Below are 27,574 nucleotides of genomic sequence, written 5' to 3'. Positions count from 1 at the left end.
TTAAACAGGGAAATAGTGGCAAAGGTTACATATTATAGCCAGAGGAAACCAGCAGTTTAATTCTAGGCTGCAACAAAGTCAGGGCTGTCCATCTGTCAAAATTGCTCCACTGCATGAAAATGTTTACTCCCTAAAAATCAGGTTGAAATGTTCAACAATATCAGGTGGTGTATCACTGTTGTCCTTTTGCTTGTCACTGCTCATTTGCATAAAGTATGTCCTTTTTGGACATACACTGTACAGTCCTTTTTGTCTTTAGCCCAGACAAGACGCTTCTGATGCTGTCTGTTGTCCAAGAGTGGCTTGACACAAGGAATGCTACAGCTGAAACCCATGTCTTGCATACGTCTGTGCGTAGTGGTTCTTGAAGCACTGACTCGAGCTGCAGTCCACTCTTTCTGAATCTCCCCCAAATTTTTGAATGAGTTTTGTTTCCATCCTCTCCAGTGTGCGGTTATCCCTATTGCTTGTACACTTTTTATTTATCTACATCTTTTCCTTCCCTTCACCTCTCTATTAATGTGCTTGGAAAAAGAGCTATGTGAACAGCAAGACTCTTTTGCAATGACCTTTTGTGTCTTGCCCTCCTTGTGCAAGGTGTCAGTGGTCGTCTTTTGGACAACTGTCAAGTCAGCAGTCTTCCCCATGATTGTGTAGCCTACAGAACTAGATTAATTAGCTGATTAGAGTGTGGCACCAGGTGTCTGTAATATTGAACATTTTCACAATATTCAAATTTACTGAGATAGTGAATTTGGTATTTTCCTTAGTTGTCATATATAATCAGCAAAATTAAAAGAAATAAACATTTGAAATATATCAGTATGTGTGTAATGAATGAATATAATATACACGTTTCACGTTTTGAATGGAATTAGTGAAATAAATAAACTTTTTGATGATATTCTAATTATATGACCAGCACCTGTACTCAGACCAACAGTATATGTCGCTCCTTGAAAAGAAATGATGTCTAGCCATTTTATTATTGTATTTTTTTTACGAGTATCAAAACTTTTGAAAGTCATGCAGGCTCTTATGTTATGTTTGCCATCTCAGTGTGACTGTCAGCCCAAATTAGGTTTTTAATATTCCACTTGTAAAATTTGCATAGTTGACGGTTCTGTTTTCTGTTATTTTTTGTGACTTCTAACACCTTGTCTATGCAGTGTATCTGGCAGATTTACAAGCTCACAATGTTACAAAGATACATGCACCCATATCTGAGTGTTTATGCCAACACTGCATGTGACATCTCCCTCCCAAACAGTTAAGAAAACACCCTGGGGAGTTGCAAGTTCAGTCAGGCGTTCCTACAAACCTCTGCCACAAGACTGAAAAACAAGTTCAACTTGAAAGTATTTGAGCCTCTGAAGTCTATTGTTCTTATTTAGGGAGTTAATAAATGTTGATTTATTTAGTTCTTACAAAATACACAAATGTGGACTGTAACAAGGAATGGTAGACAGTAAGTTCTGTCATCAAAGACTGTAAACACATTCTGTGTTTAGAAGGCATAACCTCTGCTCTTCTTGTCCCTAGTTTAATATACAGAAAAAAATATATCATACTAAGGATGCCAGCACTAATTACACTGAAGTTGTTGCAACATGACAATGCCTGTTGTTTTTTCTTCTCACGACGTATAGCATAATAGATTCTGTTTATTGCCATATACTGTATCTTATTGCTAGGTTAATTGCCAGATATCTACAAAAATTATGTTGGCTGGAGAATTATTTTTATTATTATTATTATAAGGGTTTGAAATTAACACCCGCCAAATGCGAGTAAAAATCAACTGTGCCAGGTAACGCTGTCAAATCACTAGCCAATTTAGCAGGTTACTTTTCGTAAATTATGTTCACTCTTTTAATTTCTTGATCAAGTTAATTTAAGACAAATCTATGCAGATTTAGTGCAAATAAATACCTCTTGACTCATCATGATATATCACATACACTGTTTTTTGTATGTCATACAGCCTAATTTTGTAGCATCTGCACATATCTAGCTTTCTCGAACAAACCTGACAAAACTCAGTGTTGGGCATCGGCTCAAGATTGTGATATCTATCAGGCATCGGCGATGGATGATGACATCGTCTATCGGCCCTACCGTAGTTGATGGATGTTGATTTACAGTAGTCTGGTAATGGCAGATGTATAACTGCAGCTTCATTATGTATCTAAAATTGCTACATTATATGAATATGAGAGCTTGTTGTTAAGAGTATTGTTAAGTGTTTTGTGTGCTTTCTGTTAACAACATATAATGTTTCAGATGTTATTTAGCTTACACTCTTAAAAATACAGGTGCTTCAAAAGTTTCTTCACAGCGATGCCATGTAGAAGAACCATTTTTGGTTCCACAAAGAACCATTCAGTCAAAGGTTCTTTAAAGAATCATCTCTTTCTTATGTTTTTGTAATCTGAAGATCCTTCTTTTGCCACAAAGAACTTTTGTGAAATAGAAAGCTTCTTCAGACGTTAAAGGTTCTTTAGGGAACCATTTAGACAAAAAGGTTCTTCTATGGCATTGTGAAGCACCTTTATTTTTAAGAGTGTATCTGAAAGGCACAAATCAGAAGCAAGTTTATTTTCAAAGAATTGAGTACTTGGCAACTTTAAGGTAGATTTAAATGTTTACTGCTGCTTTAAAAATGAAAAGAAGACAGGTCTTCCTAGGAAGCGTTTTGCTCTAGTAGATCAGTACAGTGGTTTTCAACCTGTGGTCCGCGGTGGTATTGCAGGTGGGCCGCCAATTATTTTCTGTTCATTTCCAGTCCATTCTAGGGCTGTGCGATTAAAAGAAAACGTCCTAAAATCACGATTTGAGCGTGCGCATATGCCTAACTCCAGGTTCACACACTGTCTGTGATGCGCCTTTTTTCTGAGCCAATGTTGACGGATCAGAGCGTTCTCACTGCGGTAAAAGGCTAGAAATAAAAACGTGCGAAAATAATTCATGTCTAACATATGAGCATAGAGTGAATTTGTTAGTGAACAGGATGCAGTTTAAGTGAGAGGAGACACGTTTTAAGTGTGCACACTCTCTCCTCGCAAAGCAGCATGTATCTGAGCAAGCACGACCGGTTTTGTGACAGAGCAAAGGAAATCTGCTGCGAACAGAGAGATTCGCACTCGTGCATTATTTGAATGTGCTTTCGCGTTATATTTATGCGCTCTCACTGCTGACCGCATACACATACTGTATACACACTGCAAACACCTGAGGCACCGCTACAATTAATGAGCTCTATGAACAATGCATGGCAAAAAAAGAAAAAAAAGTCCCTCTATACAGGATTTTTATTTTATTTTATTTTTTTGCCACAAGTCTATAAATTATTTTACATCTTCACTATAGTGATAATTTTGACTTATGTCTGTTCTAGAGATGTTACAACTTTTTGATAAAGCTCTGATTGGTTTTCTTTTGGAAATATGTTTCAAATTAATCCTGAATGCATTTATGACTGTAAAAGCACAATTGCAAAATTGATCAAAAAAATCGCGATACTTTTTTTTTTTTTTTGTCCATATCGCACAACCCTAGTTTATTCAATAAATATAGTTTAAAATCTAGCTTCTGAGTACTAAGTTATTAACCCAACAATAGCGGGGTCAGTTAATTTTTTTGAAGTGGGCCGCGCAAACATATGTGTTTGGTTGTGTGGGCCGCGAGTTGAAAAAGGTTGGGAACCACTGGATCAGTAGATAGTAGTAGATCAGAAAATTTCACAGAATCCCCAGTTAGGTTTAATTTTACCCTTTGCCAATATCAAATTAGCTATTTTTGCCATAACACAAAGCTATCACAACTACTACACTAGTTTATTTTGTTTCTTAAAATACATTTCAAGATGTTTTTCATTTTCACTTATTTTATTTATTTATTTATCTATTAAATATTATTTAATTTAATTTATTATTTTATTTAATTAAATTCAAGGCTTCCATCCTTTTCCATAAAATGTGAACATTTTTATTTTTTTGTCATTTATTTTTATCACACGTTTTTCACGTTATCACTCGAGATGAAATATAAAGATTTCAAATTTTCAAATATTTGAAAGTGCCCATGTGAATATATATGTAGTGAAGTAATGAGAATCTGTATGTGTGACTCACAGATGGAGCAAACATTTGCAACTCAAATGTGTTAGATACCAAGCTCTTTGACTCTGAGCACCTGAATGTTGCTGATTGAGAATGCTTAGTGTGTCACTTTTTTAATGTTTTCCAGAAGTGTTTCTCGTGCTGTGATGTGAAATTCACTTTTACATGGCATTTGACTTTGAATGTGCCTTGGAAATGTGTGTACACAACAACCCTTTAATGATAGAAATCCACCCAGTGCTTTTTTTTAAATGCCCACAAATCAAAAGCACTTTCTAAGAGCAAGCCATTCACAGATTCTAGGGCTGGTCTGAATACAATTTTTTGAGCTTCAAACCTTCGGTAGTATTCAAAACTCAATATTCAAAGCTTGGAGGGAGGGGCTGAACATATTCTTCTATCTAATAAAGACAGGGATCTCTCTGTCTGTCTGTTTGCATTAATATTAGGTCGAGAACCGTTCATCCAATCGACATCACGTGTGGCGGGTGTGTTGCTGCAGACCCATGGGAGTGCAGTGTTGCATTTTGGTGCAATATGGACATGCGACGTTCAGAATTAGTCAACTTTTAATAAACTACTGAAGCAGCGTTCCTCATGTGGGCAGGGTTTATATGCTCCGAGAATGGACACTGTGATACAAAACACACAGGCCTGTTAAGTGGAATACTTTTAATATAGACAAATTATTATTAGGCTGGGCTACTTTATTTTTATTTTTTATGGCTGTGTATTGACAATTATTTTCCAAGCTAATTAAGTGTATGTTTTTATTATGTGTAAAATTACTGATTAACATGGAGGATAAAAGCAGCTAGTTTTTTTTTACACCAACAATAATGAGAACACCAGTCACTCGCCTTGACTACTGCAATTTTCCTCATTGTATATTTACAAAAAGACAAAATATGATATCAAATACCACTGCCTCCTTAAATTTTCATTTAAACATATTAATAGCCACAGAAATGTAGTTCAGGGAAATGTGTATATGAAAACAGCCTACATTACAATGAAACTAAATATAATATAAATTTCCTCTTTTTATTTTAACAATTATTTTAACTTTAACAAATATATAAATTGAATAAATACCAAAAAATACCTGCTAGATTTACCCAAAATGTATTGTATTTTATGTTTAACCACTAAAGAGACATCAGAGCCAGCGGCAAATGTCGGATGGACTAGCCGAATCGAGACCGCTCTCATTGGTAAACGTGTGCTGTGCTCCCGCTTATCTCGTGGAGCTGATCGTCTCCAAATCTGCAAGACGCATTTTTAAATAGGCACTGTCTTTATGAATAAACTGCAGATTTGAGTTTTAAACAACTACATTCTCACCTGAAATACTTTTAAAACCACATTTCATGCCACAGTAACAGTAATATTTAGAAAAGTATCGGAATAAATGGTGGTTGAAATCACAATGCCAAGTGAACTCAAACAATCAGCATGTTTAGGGCCCATGTCTCAGCCTCGAAAGTTCTGAACCTTTGAAAAATTACTACCATGCGAGAAGGGGCTTCTGACGGGCTATTTTTTACCCACAACTTTATTTAGATCCTGGTTCCTGCAGTGAAAACACACAGGGTACCAGCCCAAATTCCTAGCTCCTGGGTAAAGTTCCAGCGGTGGAAACGCACTTGACAGTGGGCAAATGCATAAAGCACAGCACAGGTTTAAAGTTTAAAACATTCAGTTCACAGGGACTGACCATCACACATAGAACACGTGATCATGCTGGATAAAAAAATGCACACTTCACGAGTTCTCACAGCTGGATTCGAGTTTGCAAGGTTTGGAAATTTAATGTTCATTAGTCATTCAAAGATTTGTTTAAATTATATAAATGCATATTTTCTTAAAGCTAAAAGCAAATGAGAAAGTATTATAATGTTTGCCTTTCTATTAATAATAAGTATAATATATAAGCAGTCATTATAATACTTTCTGTATCCATTAATTCCTTTGTTTAATCGTTCTATCTGATTATTAGACAGACTTCTATTCTTATTAGACAGAACTGTTAACAACAACTACTAGAGAGTTTATACACTGTGTGCTCAGGCGCTGCTGCTCCCACCTGTCAAAATAAGTCCCGCCTTGAAGACATCGGCCAAGCAGAAAAACTTATCAGCCGATGCCAATATTTGATAAATGCCAAATATAAATTGACAAGGCCGATATATCGGCCGACACCTGTTCATAACTGATGACGAAGAATTGACAGAGCAGCCATCAAGTCTTAGACAGCGTTCTAGGTTATTACATGTAGACACCTCTGTACACCTATGTAAACCTCTGTTTTTTCAGAATTCATCAGCAAGAAATTACTCATCATCCATTTTTTATATCGACTATGCATTCTGTTAGTTTTTCTAATTGGTATGTTTCGCCGGGCCGCAAAGAAAAATAGAGCTGAGTATCATCAGCATAACAGTGAAAGCAAAAACCATGTTTTCTGATAATATCTCCCAAGGGTAACATGCAGGGTTCTAAATTAACACCCGCCAACCCGCCAAATGCGGGTTAAAATTCATTTTGGCGGGTGTTAATTAAAACTTACTAGCCAGTTTGGCTGGTGATGCATGACATGAGACTCTGTTCTCGGTCATTTATCCCCCTGACAGCACTTCCTACATTTCCCATGAACACTGTGCTGTAATGCTACGTGATGACATTTCATATGCGTTTAATATCCATTGGCTGCATGCAGTTTGCAGTGAAACCAGTGCGAAAAAACATGGAAAGGAATAGAGCGTCCATCAGAAAACACAAGGAAGAAAAACGAATGGAGCCAGAGCATGGAGCATAGACTGAAAACGGAGGGAGTTAGGTATTAAAGAAAATTAAACTAAATGTGGCGGTGGTTGGGACAGATTTCTGGGGGCGAAAAGAGGAACGAGGCAGGGGATGAGGATATTACGGAGCCCCGCACGTCACCTGTAGGAGAAAAAAATTCAATCCGAAACGACGGTTTTGCAATCCGTCCCCTCAGTTTATAAACCGTACTCACGAATTCATAAACTGTTCCATCGGTTTAACAAATCGTACCCACGGATTAACAAACTGTGCCCACGAATTCCCAATTCCCAATGCGCTCAGATTTTGTAAACCGTACCGTCGGTTTTTGAATCCGTACACACAAATTCATAATCCGTGCGCAAGTTTACGCAATCCGTTCCCTCGGATTTGTAAACTGACGCGCATTTGTAGCTCCGCCCCCACCGGCAGATTCATTTCTGTTTATTAAACATTATTTTTCATAGTATAGTATTGAGCGTTTATTTTACATCAATCACCAATAGGATAAGACACAGCCGCCTGTGTTTTATGGCCAAGAAATAAACGCTAAAAAGAAGAAGAAAATAAGGGTAAAAAGCAAAGGAGCTTGCTGTATGAACCCGTGAGTACGGTTTACAGATCCTTGGGAATGGATTGCGAAAGCGTGCGCATGGATTGTTAATTCGTGGGCACGATTTGTTAATCCGAGGGAACAGTTTATGAATTCGTGATTACAGTTTATAAACTGAGGTGACGGATTTCAAAACCGTCGCCACGGATTGATTTTTTTTTTCTCCTACAGGTGACAATGCATACAACAATGCGGGGCTCCGTAGGATATCGACAGAGAAACAAAGAAAATAAAATTTAATTCCAAATGGCTGATGGGTCATGAGTGGCTTGTGTTTGATCACAAGAATGTCGTAATGCTTTGTCAGGATTGCCACATGTAAGTTACGCGAAATAAAAAAACAAAACAAGCGATTTCGTGGTGGGAACTAATCATTTTAAATTTGAGTCAATGTATATTTTGTTGTATGCATTGTACTTTTATATGTGTTTTTCATGCCAACAATGTTAATAAAATGATCAAATTCATTCAGTGGCACTCATCATTTGTTATTTTTACAGAAAAAAAATGGCTAGTGGAAATTCTGATTGGCTGGTAACTTTAGAAAGTTACCAGCCATATTGGCTGGTGATCAAAAAAGTTAATTTAGAACCCTGGTAACATGTAAAGCATGAAGAGTAACAGCCCTAGTACTGAGCCTTGAGGTACTCCATACTGCACTTGTGATCGTTATGATATCTCTTAATTCACTGCTACAAATTGATGGGGGTCATATAAGTATGATTCAAACCATGCTAATACACTCCCATTAATACCAAGTCAAAGTCACCTTTATTTATAAAGCACTTTAAACAAAATACATTGCGTCAAAGCAAATGAACAACATTCATTTGGAAAACAGTGTCTCAATAATGCAAAATGATAGTTAAAGGCAGTTCATCATTGAATTCAGTTATGTGATCTCTGTTCAGTTTAAATAGTGTCTGTGCATTCATTTGCAATCAAATCAATGATATTGCTGTAGATGAAGTGACCCCAACTAAGCAAGCCAGAGGCGACAGCGGCAAGGAACCGAAATTCCATCGGTGACAGAATGGAGAAAAAAACCATGGGAGAAACCAGGCTCAGTTGGGGGGCCAGTTCTCCTCTGACCAGACGAAACAAGTAATCCAATTCCAGGCTGCAGCAAAGTCAGATTGTGCAGAAGAATCATCTCTTTCCTGTGGACTTGTCCTGGTGGTCCTCTGAGACAATGTCTTTACAGGGGATCTGTATCTGGGGCTCGAGTTGTCCTGGTCTCCGCTGTCTTTCAGGGCAGTAGAGGTTCTTTCTAGGTGCTGATCCACCATCTGGTCTGGATACGTACTGGATCGGGGTGACTGCAGTGATCCTCTGATCTGGACACAGACTGGATCTGGTGGCCACGGTGACCTCAGAACAAGAGAGAAACAGACAAATATTAGCTTAGATGCCATTCTTCTAATGATGTAGCAAGTACATAGAGTGTTATGGGAAGTGTTCCCGGTTCCAGTTTACCTAATTAATGTAGCCTAAAAATCCTTTAACGGATTTGGATATTAAAAGCATATTAGTATGTTATGTGTATGCCAGGTTAAAGAGATGGGTCTTTAATCTAGATTTAAACTGCAAGAGTGTATCTGCCTCCCGAACAATGTTAGGTAGGTTATTCCAGAGTTTAGGCGCCAAATAGGAAAAGGATGCAGTTGATTTTGATATTCTAGGTATTAGCAAATTGCCTGAGTTTGGAGAACGTAGCGGACGTAGAGGAGTATAATGTAAAAGGAGCTCATTCAAATACTGAGGTGCTAAACCATTCAGGGCTTTATAAGTAATAAGCAATATTTAAAAATCTATACAATGTTTGATAGGGAGCCAGTGCAGCGATGACAGGACCGGGCTAATATGGTCATACTTCCTGGTTCTAATAAGAACTCTTGCTGCTGCATTTTGGACTAGGTGTAGTTTGTTTACTAAGCGTGCAGAACAACCACCCAATTAAGCATTACAATAACCTTGAGGTCATAAATGCATGAATTAACATTTCTGCATTTGACATTGGGAGCCTAGGCCGTAATTTAGATATATTTTTGAGATGGAAAAATGCAGTTTTACCAATGCTAGAAATGTGGCTTTCTAAGGAAAGATTGCGATCAAATAGCACACCTAGGTTCCTAACTGATGACGAAGAATTGACAGAGCAACCATCAAGTCTTAGACAGTGTTCTACGTTATTACAAGCAGAGTTTTTAGGTCCTATAACTAACACCTCTGTTTTTTCTGAATTTAGCAGTAAGAAATTACTCGTCATCCAGTTTTTTATATCGACTATGCATTCCATTAGTTTTTCAAATTGGTGTGTTTCACCGGGCCACGAAGAAATATAGAGCTGAGTATCATCAGCATAACAGTGAAAGCTAACACCATTTTTCCTGATGATATCTCCCAAGGGTAACATATAAAGCGTGAAGAGTAGCGGCCCTAGTACTGAGCCTTGAGGTACTCCATACTGCACTTGTGATCGATATGATACATCTTCATTCACTGCTACGAAATGATGGCGGTCATATAAGTATGATTTAAACCATGCTAATGCACTTCCGCTGATGCCAACAAAGTGTTCAAGTCTATGCAAAAGAATGCTGTGGTCAATTGTGTCAAACGCAGCACTACGATCCAATAAAACTAATAGAGAGATACAGCCACGATCAGATGATTAGAGCAAATCATTTGTAACTCTAAGGAGAGCAGTCTCAGTACTATGATACGGTCTAAATCCTGACTGGAAATCCTCACATATACCATTTTTCTCTAAGAAGGAATATAATTGTGAGGATACCATTTCTAGTATCTTAGACAGAAAAGGGAGATTTGAGATTGGTGTATAATTAACTAGTTCTTTGGGGTCAAGTTGTGGTTTTTTAATGAGAGGCTTAACAGCCAGTTTGAAGGTTTTCAGCAGCGCTCCATTTTTCGGGCTGCTCTCTTTAGGGTGCGAGTATGCTCATTATACCATGGTGTCAAACTGTTTTCCTTAACCTTCCTTAAGTGTAAAGGAGCAACTGTATTTAAAGTGCTAGAAAAGAGAGAGTCCATAGTTTCTGTTACATCATCAAGTTGTTCTGAGGTTTTGGATATGCTAAGGAATTTGGATACATCAGGAAGATAACTTAAAAAGCAGTCTTTTGTGGTAGAAGTGATGGTTCTTCCATACTTGTAACAAGAAGTAGAATTTACAATTTTGGCTATATGAAGTTTGCACAGAACTAAATAATGATCTGAGATATCATCACTTGGCTGAATAATTTCAATACTATCAACATCAATTCCATGTGACAGTATTAAATCTAGAGTATGATTTCGACAATGAGTAGGTCCTGAAACATGTTGCACATGCAGAGCACATCTATATTATGATCAGTGATCATATTATTTACAAAAAGTGTTTTCGAAGAAAAAGATCTGATATTCAATAAGCCAAGCTTTATCATTTGTTTATCCATATTGCATTTGTTTTTTATTTGTTGAATCTCAATTAAATTGTTAACCTTAACTTGGTTTGGACGTTTTTTGTATTTTCTAGTTCGGGGAACAGACACAGTATCTATAGTGTGATATCTAGGTGAAAGAGTCTCTATGTGCTCAGAATTAACTGTGATTGATGAAAGATACTAAACACAGTTGTTTGATGAACTTGTGAAAAAAACAGAGTGAGAGTGAAAGAAACGTAGCGAGAGAGAGGAGAGTAGAAAAGAAAACAGCGATAGGCACGGATGGAAACATCAATGACAAGCTAAGGAATGCTAATGTGCTGCAGGTGCGCTGCACTCGCAATTTAGAATAAAAGTGAATGTTCAAATCAGAGCCGTTAAATATTAGAGTTGCAACTCTCTTTGCTCTCAATGCCACGTGGTCACGTGGTTCATGTAGCTCTCAATAGTTCCAAACAAATCCGCGCTGTCTACATATAGCGGTATACATATATTGGCATTTTTTTTTCTGGGAAGTGGCTGAAACAAAAAAAGAAACAAATTTGTCCTGATAAGAAGGTTTTAGGATAACTTCAGGTCCATTTCAAATGTTGACTACTCTGTTATATATATACTAGGGATGGGCATGATTAATCGACGATCGATAATTGATCGTTAAGAATTTCTTCGATCATGTTAATTTGTTATCGATTAATCTAAAGCATTTTTTTATCTAATGCAGGTTGCGTTACGTAGTGCGAGTCTTGAAGCAAAAATATTTAAATATTTTACCACCAGGGTGCAATATTTGACACCCTACTTGGTTATCTGCGATCTTCCGTTTTTATTTCAAATGAATCATCATGAATATGTCACGGCGAAGTGTGGCGTGGCCGTGGGACCATTTTGATTTAAAAAGCGAACTAGTTAACTGCAAACATTGCGATGCCGTGTATAAGTACAACACGGCCACGACTCAAATGATGTACCTGTGCATCCCGGCAACGTCAGTTCCCTCAGAGCGGGTGTTTTCGGCGGCTGGACTGACGGTCACCATGGTTGCGGTCGCGTCTGACACCAGATCATGTCAACATGCTTATACGGTATTTCTCAACAAAAATCCGTATATATATATATATATATATATGTGTGTGTGTGTGTGTGTGTGTGTGTGTATATAGAAGTATATATTAGGGATGGGCATTCGATTAAATTTTCTTAGTCGATCGTCGGGAGAATTAACGATCAACTATCGATTAATCATTAATATTTTAAAATTAAAATTTTTAACTTGAAGAAAATTTTAGTTAAATGTAGCCCAACATCAGATTATGGTATCTAATTTTAGTTAAGTGTTTGTTCCTTAAGCTACCAGCAATTAAGAGTCTACCTACATCCAGTAAACATTAAAAAAGCTGGCTACATAAAATACAACTATTAAATACATTCATGAGAGGTCAGCTAATACATTCAAATGTCGATAATACAGTAATTTCATCAATTTACCAGCGAGCATACTTCAGAAACATTGAAAATGTGGGGAGTTCAGCGCTGGAACTCCATGAAAGCCAATGTTACTTCGGCATTGCAAAGTTCCTATGTCAATCTATGGGAGTGTCGCAACTCTGTTTTTCAACTGCTCTAAATTAATCTGTTTAGATTGATTAATAATATCAGAAATATGGTGGGAATTAAGTTATATTTTATCACTTCATCATCAATATCATCCAGAGAGTGATAGTAAGATTCTACAGAAAAACAAAGCTACACGGAGCTACAATCACAAACCAGCACAAAGGAGTCTGCTCCTGATCTGTGGCTGTTTACCACAAACACAACATTTATCCATTATTTTGATTTTAAATCCAAAAATTGTTACTTAAAATGCTTTTTCAGCATTGAGATTATTTTTTACACAGTACAGTAATAAAATCTTTTAACAATTATTCAATGCTTTTTACTTTTGCATTTACTATACATTACTACATTACATTAAGTTCCCCTTCGAGGGAACATCGAACTGCGTTGAAAGACACTTTGGGGGAAGCCCCTCAGCGTAGCGCCTCTGAAGTATGAATGAAACTGAGCCAATCTTGATTGGTGTTGCGTCATAACGTAATGTGTGACGGCATACGCGGAAGCTATAAAAAGGACGCCGGCACACAACAGAGATAGCTTTCTGTTCTTCAGCAAGCGCTCTCTGTCTTGTGAGTCTTATTTGGTGTTGTATTGTCTTTAGTCACAAGCATTATTATGGCGAGCAGTTTCACGAGGTGTGTGCATCCCTGCCCACGTTATATCACGGGTGGGGACACACACCGAATGTGTGTGCACTGTTTGGGAGTGCAGCATGTGCGGGCAGCTCTCGAGGGGGCTGCTTGCGAGGATTGTGAGAGATTGCCAATCCGTGTGCTGCGCTCCCGCCTGGCCGTTTTCACTGGGGATGGCCAGGCTCGCGAGCCCCGTGGTGCGGGCGGACGCGGCATGCTCTTCATGGGGCTCGCAGATGGATCTGGCGGTGGATCTCGAGACTGCCGAGGCACGCTCTCGCGATTCATCCGCCAGTTCTGATGCTCTCTTGCTTGCGCGGAAGCCCGCCCCGCGGCTTATTCGCACGAGTGGAGAGCCCGGTGCTTGAGCTGTCTGCTTCCGAGGAAGTACACGTTCTTAGCATCGAAGGCGGGGATTTTGGGGATGATTCGCCACCCCGTGCCCCACATATGAGGAGCTGGTAGAGGTTGTCTCTCATGCAGTGGCCCGTCTTAATATCAGTTGGCCACATGAGAAGCAGGAAACACTTATTAAAAGCAAGTTGGACGAGCGTTTCCTGCAGCATAGTGAGCAACCAGTTCGGCATCGAGATGTTGTCCTCTCCCACATCCAGAGCCTGGTATTGAGACTCAACACGAAAAAGAGTGTGTTGGCACCAGCCCAGAGAACCACGTTCCTGGGAATGGTGTGGGATTCGGTCTCGATGCGGGCACAATTGTCTCCTGCACGGATCGAATCCATCCTGGCCACGGTGACCAGGATAAAGCTAGGCCATGCCATCACTGTAAAACATTTCCAGAGAGTGTTAGGTCTCATGGCAGCAGCATCCAATATCATTCCATTCGGTCTCCTGCACATGAGGCCCTTGCAGTGGTGGTTGAAAACCAAGGGGTTCTCCCCGAGGGGAAACCCATTTCGCATGATTAGGGTTACGCACAGATGCCTTCGTTCCCTATCTATGTGGAAAAGAGCTTGGTTTTTGTCCCAAGGTCCCGTGTTGGGAGCGTCATGTTGCCGGAAAACCGCCTCGACAGACGCCTCCCTCACGGGCTGGTGCGCGGTCATGGACGGCCGCTTTACGAGAGGTCCATGGCAGGACCATCATTCCTCCTGGCATATAAACTGCCTGGAAATGTTGGCGGTGTTCCGAGCTCTGAGGAGCTTCCTGCCGGATCTCAAGGGCCATCACATCCTTGTGAGGATGGACAATATGTCTGTGGTGGCCTACTTAAACCATCAAGGGGGTCTGAGGTCTCGCCCTCTATGCAGACTGGCGCATCATATCGTATTGTGGTTCCAAGGGAAATTGTTGTCTCTCAGAGCAACATACATGGGAATCAGAATCAGGAAACAGACATCCTGTCGAGGCAGGGGCTGAGGCCCGGGGAGTGGAGACTCCACCCCGAGGTGGTGGAGTCCATATGTCAGAGGTACGGCCCAGTGGAAGTGGATTTATTCGCGTCTCGAGAGACGACTCACTGTCCACTGTGGTTCTCTCTCACACATCCAGCCCCACTGGGGTTGGATGCCATGGTACAGCCCTTCCCCCGATCGCTCTGCTCCCGGGAGTTCTAGAGAGGGTTCGTCGCAACGGCATCAGTTTATTATTGGTAGCCCCATTGTGGCCAGCCCGAGTATGGTTCTCAGACATAGTATTACTCCTGGACGGCCCTCCGTGGGAGCTTCCCATCAGGAGGGACCTGCTGACCCAGGCAGAGGGCTCAATTCTTCACCCTCGGCCCGAACTATGGAAACTGTGGATCTGGCCTCTGAGGGGGCACAGTACCGAGAGGTCGGCCTGTCAGCAGGAGTAGTGGAGACCATACTCAGCTCTAGAGCTCCCTCCACGAGGAAATTGTACGGCCTAAAATGGAATGTTTTCACCGTTTGGTGCAGAGAGCGTGAGCTGGACCCAGTTAACTGCCCAGTGGCTTCAGTTCACTCTCAAGGTGTACGTGGCTGCCATTTCGGCTTTCCACGCTCCTCTGAGTGATGGGCCTCTGGGGAGACAGCCGTTGGTCGTACGTTTCCTCCGTGGGGCTTGGAGGATGAGACCTGCGGCTCGTACCAGGGTTCCCACTTGGGACCTGGCGGTGGTTCTCGGAGGGTTGGTTGAGGCCCCCTTCGAACCGCTGGAGTCGGCTGAGGCCAAGAACCATTCCCTTAAGGTGGCTTTCTTGTTAGCCATTACTTCTCTGAGGAGGGTAGGAGATCTCCTGGCGCTCTCTATATCTGATGGGTGCCTGGAGTTTGCTCCAGGTGACATCAAAGCCATTCTACTTCCTAGGCCAGGCTATTTGCCCAAGGTGCCGTCTAATGTGGCACGGCCTACGGTTCTGCAGGCTTTTCATCCTCCACCTCACGTGATGGTGGATGAGGAGAGACTTCACTTGCTCTGCCCTGTCAGAGCTTTGAAGATATATATCCAGAGGTCCTCCTCATGGCGGAAGTCAGACCAGTTGTTAGTCTGTTTCGGGTCGCCCAAGAAGGGGCTTCCTGCTTCCAAACAGACCATTAGCAACTGGATTGTCCAAGCTATATGTATGGCCTACCAGGTGCGCACATTGCCTTCACCTCTGGCCGTGAGGGCTCATTCTACTAGAGGCATGGCGTCCTCTAGAGCCCTCCTCTTAGGGGCCCCCATCCAGGAGGTCTGCGATGCAGCAGGATGGGCCCCCCCTCACACTTTCATTAGATTTTACAGCCTGGACATTCCATCGACACCTGGCACCCTTGTGCTCTCATCCTAAGTGTGCCTGTGCACAGCTTCACACTAGGACAGGCAGGGCTCGTTGTAGCATAGTGGGTACTCGTAGTTATAGCTTCCGCGTATGCCTTCACACATTACGTCATGACGCAACACCAATCAAGATTGGCTCAGTTTCATTCATACTTCAGAGGCGCTACGCTGAGGGGCTTCCCCCAAAGTGTCGTTCGACGCAATTCTCGTTCCCCTTCTCGGGGAACAAGGGTTACAGTCGTAACCCGAGACGTTTTCTTATGTTATCAGAAACATTCCAAAATTGAAACTTACCATTGACAGAAACAGTCAGCTCTACTGCCTTTTCTTTTGCATTTAAATCTTTATTTCAAGCAATTCTGCAGTTCATAAAGAACTTTAAAATAAGAGTTACAAATTCTGACAATGAACTTATTTTTTATTTTCATCTTCATGCCCATATTTATTTTTCCTTTATATATCACAATGACATTGTAAAGTTTTTTTTTTTTTATATATTTTTGGTCAGACCACTAGTAAAACTGGGAATTTTATCCAGTCAGTAATCCCACATACAGTAATCTGTAAATTTTTACTTTTGAAATGGATATATGGAACTGTATATAACTATTAGCCATGGCCCTCTTGTGGATTCCTGCACAATCAAGTGGGCAACTCAGGTTTATATATATGCATCTTATTGTATCAGCCAGTTCGGCACTGTGGATTTCTGCACAGTCAGATGCTTTTTGGGTGAAAGAGAAATTACATGTACAGTAGTTTTAAGTGCATGCCAGCAGTATTATCTGACAATTCATAGTTTCACATTATAAAACCAAACCTTCTGTCAGCAAAGAAATCTGTGTGTTTGCTCAGAGAGAGAGACAGAGAGAGAGAGAGAGAGAGAGAGAGAGACAGACTTTTGACTTTTAACAACTCTTTAATCACCACAAAAAACTAAAAACGTGTTACTTTTCCATACTCAATACAACCACTGTACAGGTATGAAAAATAAATAAATTAGGTAAAATCAAACAATCTGAAAAACAGACAACCCAAGAGAAATGAAAAAAAAAATAAAAAAAATAAAAAACATAATTTTTTTTTTCTTCATCATACATAAATATTCAGAAATCCATCACAGTCAACTTCACAAATACAGTTATTAATACCCCACCTGTATTTAAAGGTCTCTATATCCATTACTAAATTGTAAAATGCAAATTCAAACTTTAAACGTGATTTTATCAACCCTCTAAAAACCAAAGTAACATCAGTTTGCCCCATTCCAGCAATCATATTCCTGCGTGACAGCCACATAGCCAACTTTGCTTGGCCAAAAGCATTCCTCCAAAAAAAAAAAACAGAGGAACAAGCCTTTCACAATCAGAGAATAAATGAAAAACTGTTTCTGATTGTCCACAGAAAGGGCAACCCTCCCCTACCTGTGGATCAATGTGTGCTCTGTGTCCTACTCTGTTCGTAGCTATTATACCATGCACAATCCGCCACTGTAGGTCTCCAGACCGTTTCTCAATGGGGGGTTTGTACAAGGTCCTCCAACTACCTTTGGGTGAAGAGCCTGGCCCAAAAAAGTCCAACCACTTTGACTCCTTCACATTCTCCAGAGTATGACAGTGAAGAGCCTTTACACACATCTCAAACAGTTGCTTCTTCCCAACAGCCCTAAAATGTCCTGACTGGGTTGAAAAACAAAGGTTCTTCCTTTAGCCACTGAAAATGAGAATCACCTAAATCTCGAGAAATCTTGAAAAGTGTCCATGATTTTAACACTGACTTGTGAAAGGGTGTCAGACCGCTTAAGTCCAGTTTATCACAGTCCGATAAAAACAAGTGACGATCAAATCCCATCTTTCCTGCTCTTCCCACAAGGGCACAAGCAACCCCAAACCAAACGACGTCCTCTCCATAAAGAAGCCTTTGAGCGGTCTGGAGTCTGAAGGCCTTTATCCGTGATCTAATATCGATGTGCCCCTGACCCCCCTCTTGTCTCGGCAGAAAGAGGACTGAGGCTTTCAGCCAGTGTTGTCCTGACCAGAAAAAGTCTATCAGTTGTCGCTGAATGTCTCTTACCAAGTCTTCAGGGGGCTCTAGCACCATCATTCTGTGCCACAAAGATGAGGCAACCAGATTATTACAAAGCAGTACTCTTCCCCTGTAGGACTGCTGGGGTAGCAGCCAATGCCAGTGTGACAACCGAGCACACACTTTCTCCACTAGACCTTCCCAGTTTTGCTTCATGTATCCATCACTTCCCAAGAACACACCTAAATATTTTAAACCTGCCCTTCCCCATTTCATCCCCCCTGGAATTAAGGGACCATCACTATCTTTTCCACACCAAAAAGCCTCACACTTGGCCCAGTTAACCTTTGCAGAGGAGGCTTTACCATAACATTTTAAACTTTCTTCTAGATGTTGAATATCTCTAGGGTCTTTAATTAAAACCGTGACATCATCTGCATAAGCAGAAAGTTTAACAGGCAACTGAGGAATCGGTGTATTAATTTGTAGACCCCTTAACTCTCTTCTTAGCTTACATAATAAAGGTTCAATGATGATACTATACAGCTGCCCTGAAAGAGGACAGCCTTGTCTGAAACCCCTTTGAACCATTATAGGAACACTAAGGCCACCAGCCATTTTAATTAAACATGTAGCTTCAGAGTAGAGTAGTCTTATCAGTGAAATAAAATTATCCCCAAAACCAAAGGCTTTAAGCGTTTCAAAAAGGTAGACATGATCTACCCTATCGAAAGCCTTTTCCTGATCCAATGACAAAAACCCCACCTCAACATTGTTAAAAGAAGCAAAATCAAAAAGATCTCTCACCAAATGCAAATTGTCTGTAATAGATCTACCCTTGATACAGTAAGACTGGTCCTTATGTATGATTTGTTGCAGTACAATATTTAATCTTTTGGCTAGGCATTTGGAGAGAATCTTATACTCTGAACATAGAAGTGCCACCGGCCTCCTTCTTTAATAAAGTTAAGTCTCCTTTTTTTGGAAGCAAAGTTAAAACCGCACTCTGGCAACTCTTAGGGAGACTTCCTTCAATAGTTGATTCCTGAAGAACTTTAAAAAAGTCATTCCCGATGACAGTCCACAAGCTCCTATAGAACTTAGTAGGAAGACCATCTATTCCGGGTGTACAGCCTAAAGAGAGTTCCATCACCGAGGCAGTAACCTCATCAAAAGTGAGTGTCTTTTCCACAAATTCCTTCTGCTCTGAAGTAAGGACAGGGAGATCCTGTAGAAGTTCTTTTCTAGCATGTCCATCTGAGTTTTCAGCAGCAAAAAGAGTAGAGTAAAAGTCTACAGCCAGTCTGCGCATCTCCACCGGATCAGAAGTGATACGCCCAGCACTGTCATTCAGGCTGTCATTCTGCTTATCCTGAGCAGCTTTGCGTTCCAAATTAAAGAAAAAAGAAGTGGGAGCATCCATATCTCTCACTGTTAAAAACCTGCTCCTTATGAGCGCACCCTTTACTTTTTCATTTAAAAATCGAACTTAAGGAAAGTTTCTTTTCAGTCCACTTTTCTTGTAAACCAACAGCATTGTTACCAGTCATATTTCTCTCAATAGCAATAATTTCTTGTTCCAGTTGCTCCAATGTCTTCTTTAAACACAAAGTGGAATAAGAAGCATATTGCTGACAAAACAATTTTATGTGTGCTTTCCCCAGTTCCCACCAATGAATTATGCTATCAAAACGGGCCTTTTCCGCTTTCCAACTTTCCCAAAAAAACTTAAATTTCTCAATAAAAAGTTTATCTTCTAAAAGTTTTATGTTGAAATGCCAATAATAACTTTTGTGAGGTCTTATGTCCAAGACACAATCAACTGTGATAAGTTTATGATCAGAGAAGGATATGGGGACAATAGTTGTATTTCTAACTCTATTTCTCATATTTCCAGATACATAAAAACGTTCCAAACGTGCAGCAGAAATCAGACCAGTGCTGACTTTCACCCAAGTGTACTGTCGTGTTGAAAGATTGTGCTCTCTCCAAATGTCTAAGAAATTCAGGTTCCCAATCATACTGGCTAAACAGCGTGCTGACTGTGAATGCAGCTCCTCCCCATTTCTATCAAGTGTAAAGTCCACTGTGCAATTCCAATCCCCACCCAAAACAATAAAATCGTCATTCTGGTTTTGCCTTAAATAGTGTTTCAGCTTAATAAAGAGTTTAATTCTATCAGGGCCAGTATTAGGGGCATAAATGTTCACAAACAAAAAGCAAAAACCACTTATTTCTGCCCTTACAATTAGCAGCCTTCCAGGTCCTAACTCAAGTTTCATTAAAATTTTGGCTTTAAGAGCAGGGGAAAAAAGCACAGCCACCCCTGCACTTAAATTGGTCCCATGACTGAGAACATGTTCACCCTCTAACTCTAGCCTCCACTCTAACTCATTGCTTTGATTACTATTAGTCTCCTGAAGGAAAATAACAATCAGCTCTTTCAAATTAATTATTTCTGTTAACAAATGATCTTTTCTTACATCCCTCATCCCATTCACATTAAAGGGGGGGTGAAATGCCCGTTTTCACTCAATATCCTGTTAATCTTGAGTACATATAGAGTAGTACTGCATCCTTCATAAATCCAAAAAGTCTTTAGTTTTATTATATTCATAAGAGAAAGATAGTCTGTACCGATTTTTCCCGGAAAAACACGACCGACTGGAGGCGTGACGTGTGGCCGGAGCTAAAGAATCACGAGTGCGAATAGGCTTTTGCGTTGAGAGCATGTGGAAGCTGTGACATTACCGTGAGGGAAAACCCATCATCCAAAACAAACCATGGCTTACAGTCAGATTCAGCCGTTTATTTATGATCCAGAATCAGATCCAGAGGCTGAAACTGAACGAAAGCAGTAGCAGCAACGACTCGCTCCGAGCGGGGCTTTAACCCGGGTCTCTGGCATGGGAGGGGACGCACTAACAAGGAGGCAGAGATATTTGAAGCAGTTTTACTCACCGCCTGCGGTTCCAACACACGATCGTGACCCTTTTTCCTTGGGATTGCATCATCCTTAAGAAATAAACGATACGCAAATCCGTCGTCAAACTGGGCCTTGTGAACAAGCATCTTCGAAATGCAGGGAACAAACAAAAACACTTGCACAACTCCGTTGATGCTCTGTAAAAATAAACTCCATCCACTGGTCCCTTAATGATGTTTTTTTTTTTGGTAATCTGTGCAGGGTTGTCTTGCCCTGGCAACCAAAAACACACTTCTTTTGTGAATTTTCGCGACGCTCTCGCTCTGATCAGTGAAAGTCTGTGCTGCTCAGCCTCGCTATACGGGAGCGCGCGCTCTTCCGGCAGAAGTGCGTCAGGACCCATATAAGGAAATTCCGCTCCATCTAACGTCACACAGAGCCATACTCCAAACTTTCCGAAACTTGTGACAAACCGGAAGGAGTATTTTGGGAACAAAAATACTCCTTCAAATGTACAACTTAATTTTTGAAACTTTGCCCATGTTTAGCATGGGAATCCAACTCTTTAACAGTGTAAAAAAACTCAGTATGCATGAAATAGCATTTCACCCCCCCTTTAAGGGATCCCAATCTTAAGATCTCCATAAAGACAAAAAGGGAAAAGAAAAGACAGAATAGAAAAGAAAAACTGATACAAGTCAGTATATTCATTTTGCTTTCCCTCTTTTTAGCCTCTCTATTTGTGTTAAAATGCCTGCTTGTCTAATGGCAGTAATATGTTTCTTCAGCCGAAACCGCTTTTGTTGTGAAATTTCATTGTAACTACAGACTTTTCGTGCCCTCATCACAGAAGATACAAACTTATCGAGGTCGGGGAAAAAATTGCGGACTTCTACACCTGCTTTACCTTTTGTTTTGTCCAAAAAGGCATTAATTTCCTCAACAGAGTACAATTCCTTATCATATTCTCCTGCCATATCCGTGGAATCTGACCATTGTTCATCATCTTTAATGCTATCGTCAGTTTTCTGAGATAAAATGTCTAGCTCATCAGCCAGGCCCTCCTCAGACCCTCCTGCTGTAGCTGCAGCAGAGGATACACACATCTCTTCATCACCGCTAGTAACATCAACAACAGCCGTAGACTCATTCTCTATTCCTCCAGTAACAGAACTACAACCAAGCTGTTCAGTGCTCAAAGGGTTTCTAAAATCACTCTCAGTATTTCCAGAACTACATCCAGGCTTTTCATTACCCATCTTACTCACCTCATTCTGTCCCTTTACTTCAGCAGCTCCCTCAATCTGTTCAGGGCCATTTCTTCCCTTCTCCTTCGTTTGAAGAGCAGAGTTATGTGTATCCATATGAGATGTGGACGGGCGCGGGTCATTTAACACTTCTTTGTGCGGACACGAAAAGCGTTTGTGCCCCAGGTCACCACATATATAACATTTAAGACTCTCAGTGCTTGCATACACCATGTATGAATTATCTCCATGGGAAACGCGGAAAGAAACTTCTAGTGTGCGCTCTGGTGAAGTTAAGAATATATAAACGACACGTCTAAAAGAGAGCACATGTTTAAGCGAGGCATTTTTGCACCCTAATGGGATCATTTTAACTGGACTCGCAATCTTTCAGAATCTTAATTCTTTAATGATGAGATCATTAGAAATAAACGGAGGGACATTCGTAATGGTAATTTTAGTGGCTGGAGCGGACAGCAGGGTGACCGGTACAAAAGCTTCATTCACCCATATTCCGCTCACAGTCAGCTGATTCACTAAAGCTTCACTCGTCAGAAAGACAACAATTGCTTTGCTCATTCGCGAGGCCGACAGTATATTATCGAACCCGACTTTCTCTCCTACTATTAACAGCAACTCTTCGACCGTAACACCAGGGTCTGACGCACACCTGCACCCATTACGCAGTGAGAGAACAGGTGGCGTTCCCTGCACGGGAGCTGCCGCCATCCCGGCGTTCACAGTACCGCAACACTCGCGGTACACCAAAGGACGACCAATTCAAAAAAGAAAACAACAGACTATAAAGAGGGAAAACCGTACAAGAATACTTGCTACAATCACTCGCTGCATTCACGCACGTGCCTCTCACACCCCCTTTTGCCCATCTCTATGTACGTCACTAGGAGCACTTTGCATAATAATCTCCGCCTACCGTGTTGAGAGAAACGGAACTCTGAGCTGCCCCACCCCCCTCACACAGAAGCTCTGGTTGGTGTGATAGCATCATGTCGAGGAGACAGTGTGTTTTTAATTGTAAAGGCAAGTGTTTTATTTTCACTGCCAAAGAATGAAGATCAGAAGAACCACAATACCAGAGCAGTAATACAAATCCCTTTCACTGATGGCTGCTTTTCTAATCTCGGTGAGTACAAGGCGGGATTTTCAAAGCGTTTGGCCATAAAAGAGGGTTCATTACCAATTTTATTTAGACCAACGAGCATCTCCGAATCACAATGCGAAGTATGATTATGAAGTTATGTGTCTGTTTTCTCCCGAGCGTCTTATCAGTATGTGTGCTGTCTGCAGCCTTTGTCTTTTACAAACACATCATTAAAATGAACTGTAACTCCGTGAATACTCGTGAAGAGACATGAGAGAGATATCTATAGAAAGCTTGATATGTCTACTTTAAAACTAAACAAGTGCTGCCGAAAACAGATATTCTGTGATAAAGTAATCCATATGAAAACAACGCGATGTCTGTTTCATGTCTCCCTTCACTATATCTAATGTGACCCCGCGCCGAACGCGCTATTCAGATTCAAACTGAAGCGCGCGGCTTGAATACACCCACACAGAAGAAAAAGCAGCAAGACTGTTCAAGTTTTTTATTTTACTGTTTGCTTCGCGATGAGAAGAATAAGACATAATTCACCCCAAACAGATGCTAACGCATAGTTTTCCGCAAGTTGTGTGCGGAACAACCAATCAAAACTATGTTAGTTGACCAATCAGAACACAATATGCTACCGAAAGGTGGGGTTTAAGGAAACTGAATCTTTTGAACAGTTTAGTGCGAACCGTTTGGGGATCTCTGAGAATTGAGGTCATTTTAAAATGATATTTTGACAAAATGACAATGTTTTTTAACCTTGGATGGATTTAAACCTAATGTACAGGGCTTATAAACAGTGATAGGAAGCTTAGAATTTTCATCTTACTGGCTCTTTAATTGAAAATTCACAGTATATTGTAATCTGGTAAGTGGTGACAGCATATGCGACATCTCTCTTTTAGTATACATATAATTTACAGGGCACTATTTCAGGAGTTTGTTTAAAATCCTGTATCATACCACTGCAGAGAAATGTAATTGTGTATGTCAAACTTTCATTTTTGGTTGGATGAGCTGTGTTTGAAGCCATTTTAAAATGCAAAATGGTGACTGCAAATTCTGTATAAATAGACCACATCATACAGTAGTTGCTAAACCGTACATTGGCATAGTTGTCCCCTAAATCTAATAACTAGTTGTACCACCCTTGGCAGCAACAACTGCAATCAGACATCTGCGATAACTGGCAGTGAGCCTTTCACATCATTGTGTAGGAATTTTGTCCCACTCTTCTTTGCAGAATTGTTTTAATTCAGCCACATTGGGGGGTTTCAAGCATGAATGGACTGTTTAAGGTCATGCGACAGCATCTCAATCGGATTTAAATCTGGACTTTGAATTGGCTACTCCAAAACCTTAATTTTGTTTTTCTTTAGCCATTCAGAGGTGGACTTTCTGGTGTGTTTGGGAGCATTGTCCTTAGGCCTGTAACGATAACAAATTTTGCTGGACGATAAATTGATAAATTGTATCACAGCTGATGAATGCTTAGCAACGACAGGATCGCAGCTGCCCGAGCACTTTGGAATGGAGAAAACGACGTGCGTGCATGTGTGTGTGTTAACCGCTATGGTGTTAACTCACTGAGGTATGAGGGGCCGTACAAGCCATAATTCATTCTGGCACTCTCACACACATACATTCTCCATTCACATACATATATTCTTGCTTTCACACACTTACATTCTCCTTACACATACATATATTCTTGCTTTCACACACTTACATTCTCCTTACACATACATATATTCTTGCTTTCACACACTTATTACATTCTCCTTTCACATACATACATTTCTACTCTCTCTCAAGCACATACATTCTCCTTTCACATACATTTATTTCTACTCTCACACACATACATTTTCCTTACACATACATACATTTGTACTCTTTCTCACACACATACATTCTCTTTACACATACATTTACTTCTATCTTTTTTGGTATCCATTACTTCCTGTTTAAGCAGGAAGTCATTCTCAGACAAGGAAATACATGTGCAAGACCTGATCAGCTCTTCCTCACAATTTTACAGTTATGCTATTCAAAGTCATCCTTTTTTCTTTTTTTTTTAAGTACATATTTTAGGTTTTTAACTTGAGCATATCATTATGCACCCTATGTGTTTTACAGATCGGTGTACAAGTGTTAAGACACTGATTTTGATTGTATTAACAAGGCTTAATGCTAAATAAGTTTTCTATTGGTCCGGTTCGGCCAGTGGTTTAATTATTTTTTACTTGCCCTGGCAAAATTTTCACAGGACTTGCCACAATCAATCAATCAATCAATAAGACTTATTTTTGTCATTGTTGACTGTAACATTGTATTGTAATAAATAATAACCATTTTGCACAAATAGGTACAATAGTTCAAAGATAAAACTAAAATTCAGGCCTAACTATTCCAGTTAAGGATGCACTGATCAGGATTTTATTTATTTTACAATCAAATGAGCCGATTCCCATTCTCATTGCCAATTTATTTAGTTCTTATTCTTTTTCTCTTTTTTGTTTGTTTTTACCTTTATTAAATGTTTATTTTGCTCTGTTACTGGCCAAACTAACCTTGAGCAAACAAACAAACAATGTATGCAACATGAAGCAAGTGCACAAAACAAAAACATCAGATGGGCTGATTTAATATTTTATTATTACTATTTATTATTATTAGTTTTATTTCCTTAATTATATGTGTGTGTGTATCTACACTATGTTTGTACTTTCTGTACTGGAAGCTCCTGACGAAATTTCTTCTGTGTGTAAACACTTATAGGCAATAAAGCGCTTTCTGTTTCCGATGAAAATGCTAATTCAATCTCTGACAGCAGGTGGAGCTTATAGAACACTAGTCTAGCACTGAGTTATTGCTGCACGCAGAGCTGTGCAATTGAATAAATAAGTAAATAAAAATCTAAAAATAAATAAACCGCAATGAGTCTTGGGTTATTTAAATAATATAAAGATATCGCTGTCCCTAACTTGCTGCCTCCCACTTAATTCACTTCCTAAATTAAATGAAAAAATAAAATAAAATCCTTGGACGCTTATAATACGTCTATCTGGCAACATGACTGAGGCTAAGCTCGCGTCCTCAATCACAACTCGCTCAAATGACGAGGCCATGCAACCTTTTCACGATGATAATATTTATTTATGTATTTTTTAAAACCCAGATCGCTTGCTGAAATACTTCTGCGGCTACCTCATCTACCTCAGCCATCCTGATCAAGACCTGTCACTGTGAGTCTGATCGCACCTAACCTGCCTTCCGTTTCCACTACATGCCTTCCGTTTCAACTAAACGCCTTCCGTTTCCACTATACTCTCTCTCGCACATACATACATACTCTCTCTCGCACATACATACATTCTTCTCTTACATACATACATTCTATATATGTCACAGTGTGTCTGGTCTGTGTATCACTGGGTGTCCACTAGAGGTCTCACTTCCCCTTATCGTCACTGTTCATTGTTTTCAGCTGTTTCCACTTTCATTGTTTGTACATGTCTATAAATACCTGGTTTGTTTCTGTCTTTGTTACGGAGTCCTTGTTTGATGTCATTGCATTTCATGTCCGTCACTCTTGCCTTGTCTTGCCTTGCTTTGCCTTGCCCTGTGTTCGTGTCCTGTTTATGTTCTGTTTTGGATATCCTGGTTTTGACCCTGCTTTGCTTGACTACCCGTTTGGATTACCCTTATTAAACAAGCTTCATACCTGCATTTGGTTCTCTCGCCTCGTTCCTGCAACGCCGTATGTGACAATATATGTATGTGTGTATATGTATGTGAAAGGAGAATGTATGTGTGTGAGAGTAGAAATATATGTATGTCTGTATGTGTAAGGAGAATGTATAAGTGTGAAAGAAAAATATATGTATTTGTAAGGAGAATGTATGTGTGTGTGAAAGCAAAAATATATGCATATGAAAGGAGAATGTATGTGTGTGTAAGAGTAGAAATGTATGCATGTGTAAGAAGAATGTAAGTGTGTGAAAGCAAGAATATATGTATGTGAAAGGAGAATGTGTTTTCTGCTGCGGACTGTCCACAGGCTGTGCTCCGGACTAACCCCACTTCACATCATGACATGCTACATTATTTAAATAAAAATTTAAAAATTCCACTGTAACGATATGAACTTCCTAAATCATCGGGAAGAAGGAGGCGGGAACCGGCGCACAATCAAAACACAATTTTAATATTCAAAATAAACACAAAACAGCGCACCAGCCCCTCACGGACGACTGGTGCACACAAATAAAAAGCAAACAT

General features: G+C 40.1%; 1 protein-coding gene across 3 annotated transcripts in view; it reads left to right on the top strand.

Moving 5' to 3' along the window:
* LOC127967982 (band 4.1-like protein 1) overlaps positions 1-27,574 on the top strand; it is a 363,306-nt gene that overhangs the window by 3,945 nt on the left and 331,787 nt on the right. Inside the window, exon 2 of one of the 3 annotated variants that reach the window (XM_052568755.1) lies at positions 26,472-26,538. The exons of the other annotated variants lie outside the window; for them this stretch is intronic. The gene's annotated coding sequence lies outside the window, so the exon portion shown is untranslated. The remainder of the gene's footprint in view (positions 1-26,471; positions 26,539-27,574) is intronic. 3 annotated transcript variants of the gene reach the window in all.

The sequence above is a fragment of the Carassius gibelio genome, chromosome B11, assembly GCF_023724105.1.
Source record: "Carassius gibelio isolate Cgi1373 ecotype wild population from Czech Republic chromosome B11, carGib1.2-hapl.c, whole genome shotgun sequence".
In the NCBI taxonomy this organism is placed as follows: Eukaryota; Metazoa; Chordata; class Actinopteri; order Cypriniformes; family Cyprinidae; genus Carassius; species Carassius gibelio.
The sequence above is the reverse complement of the archived record's forward strand: the minus strand, read 5'-3'. Positions and strand labels throughout refer to the sequence as shown.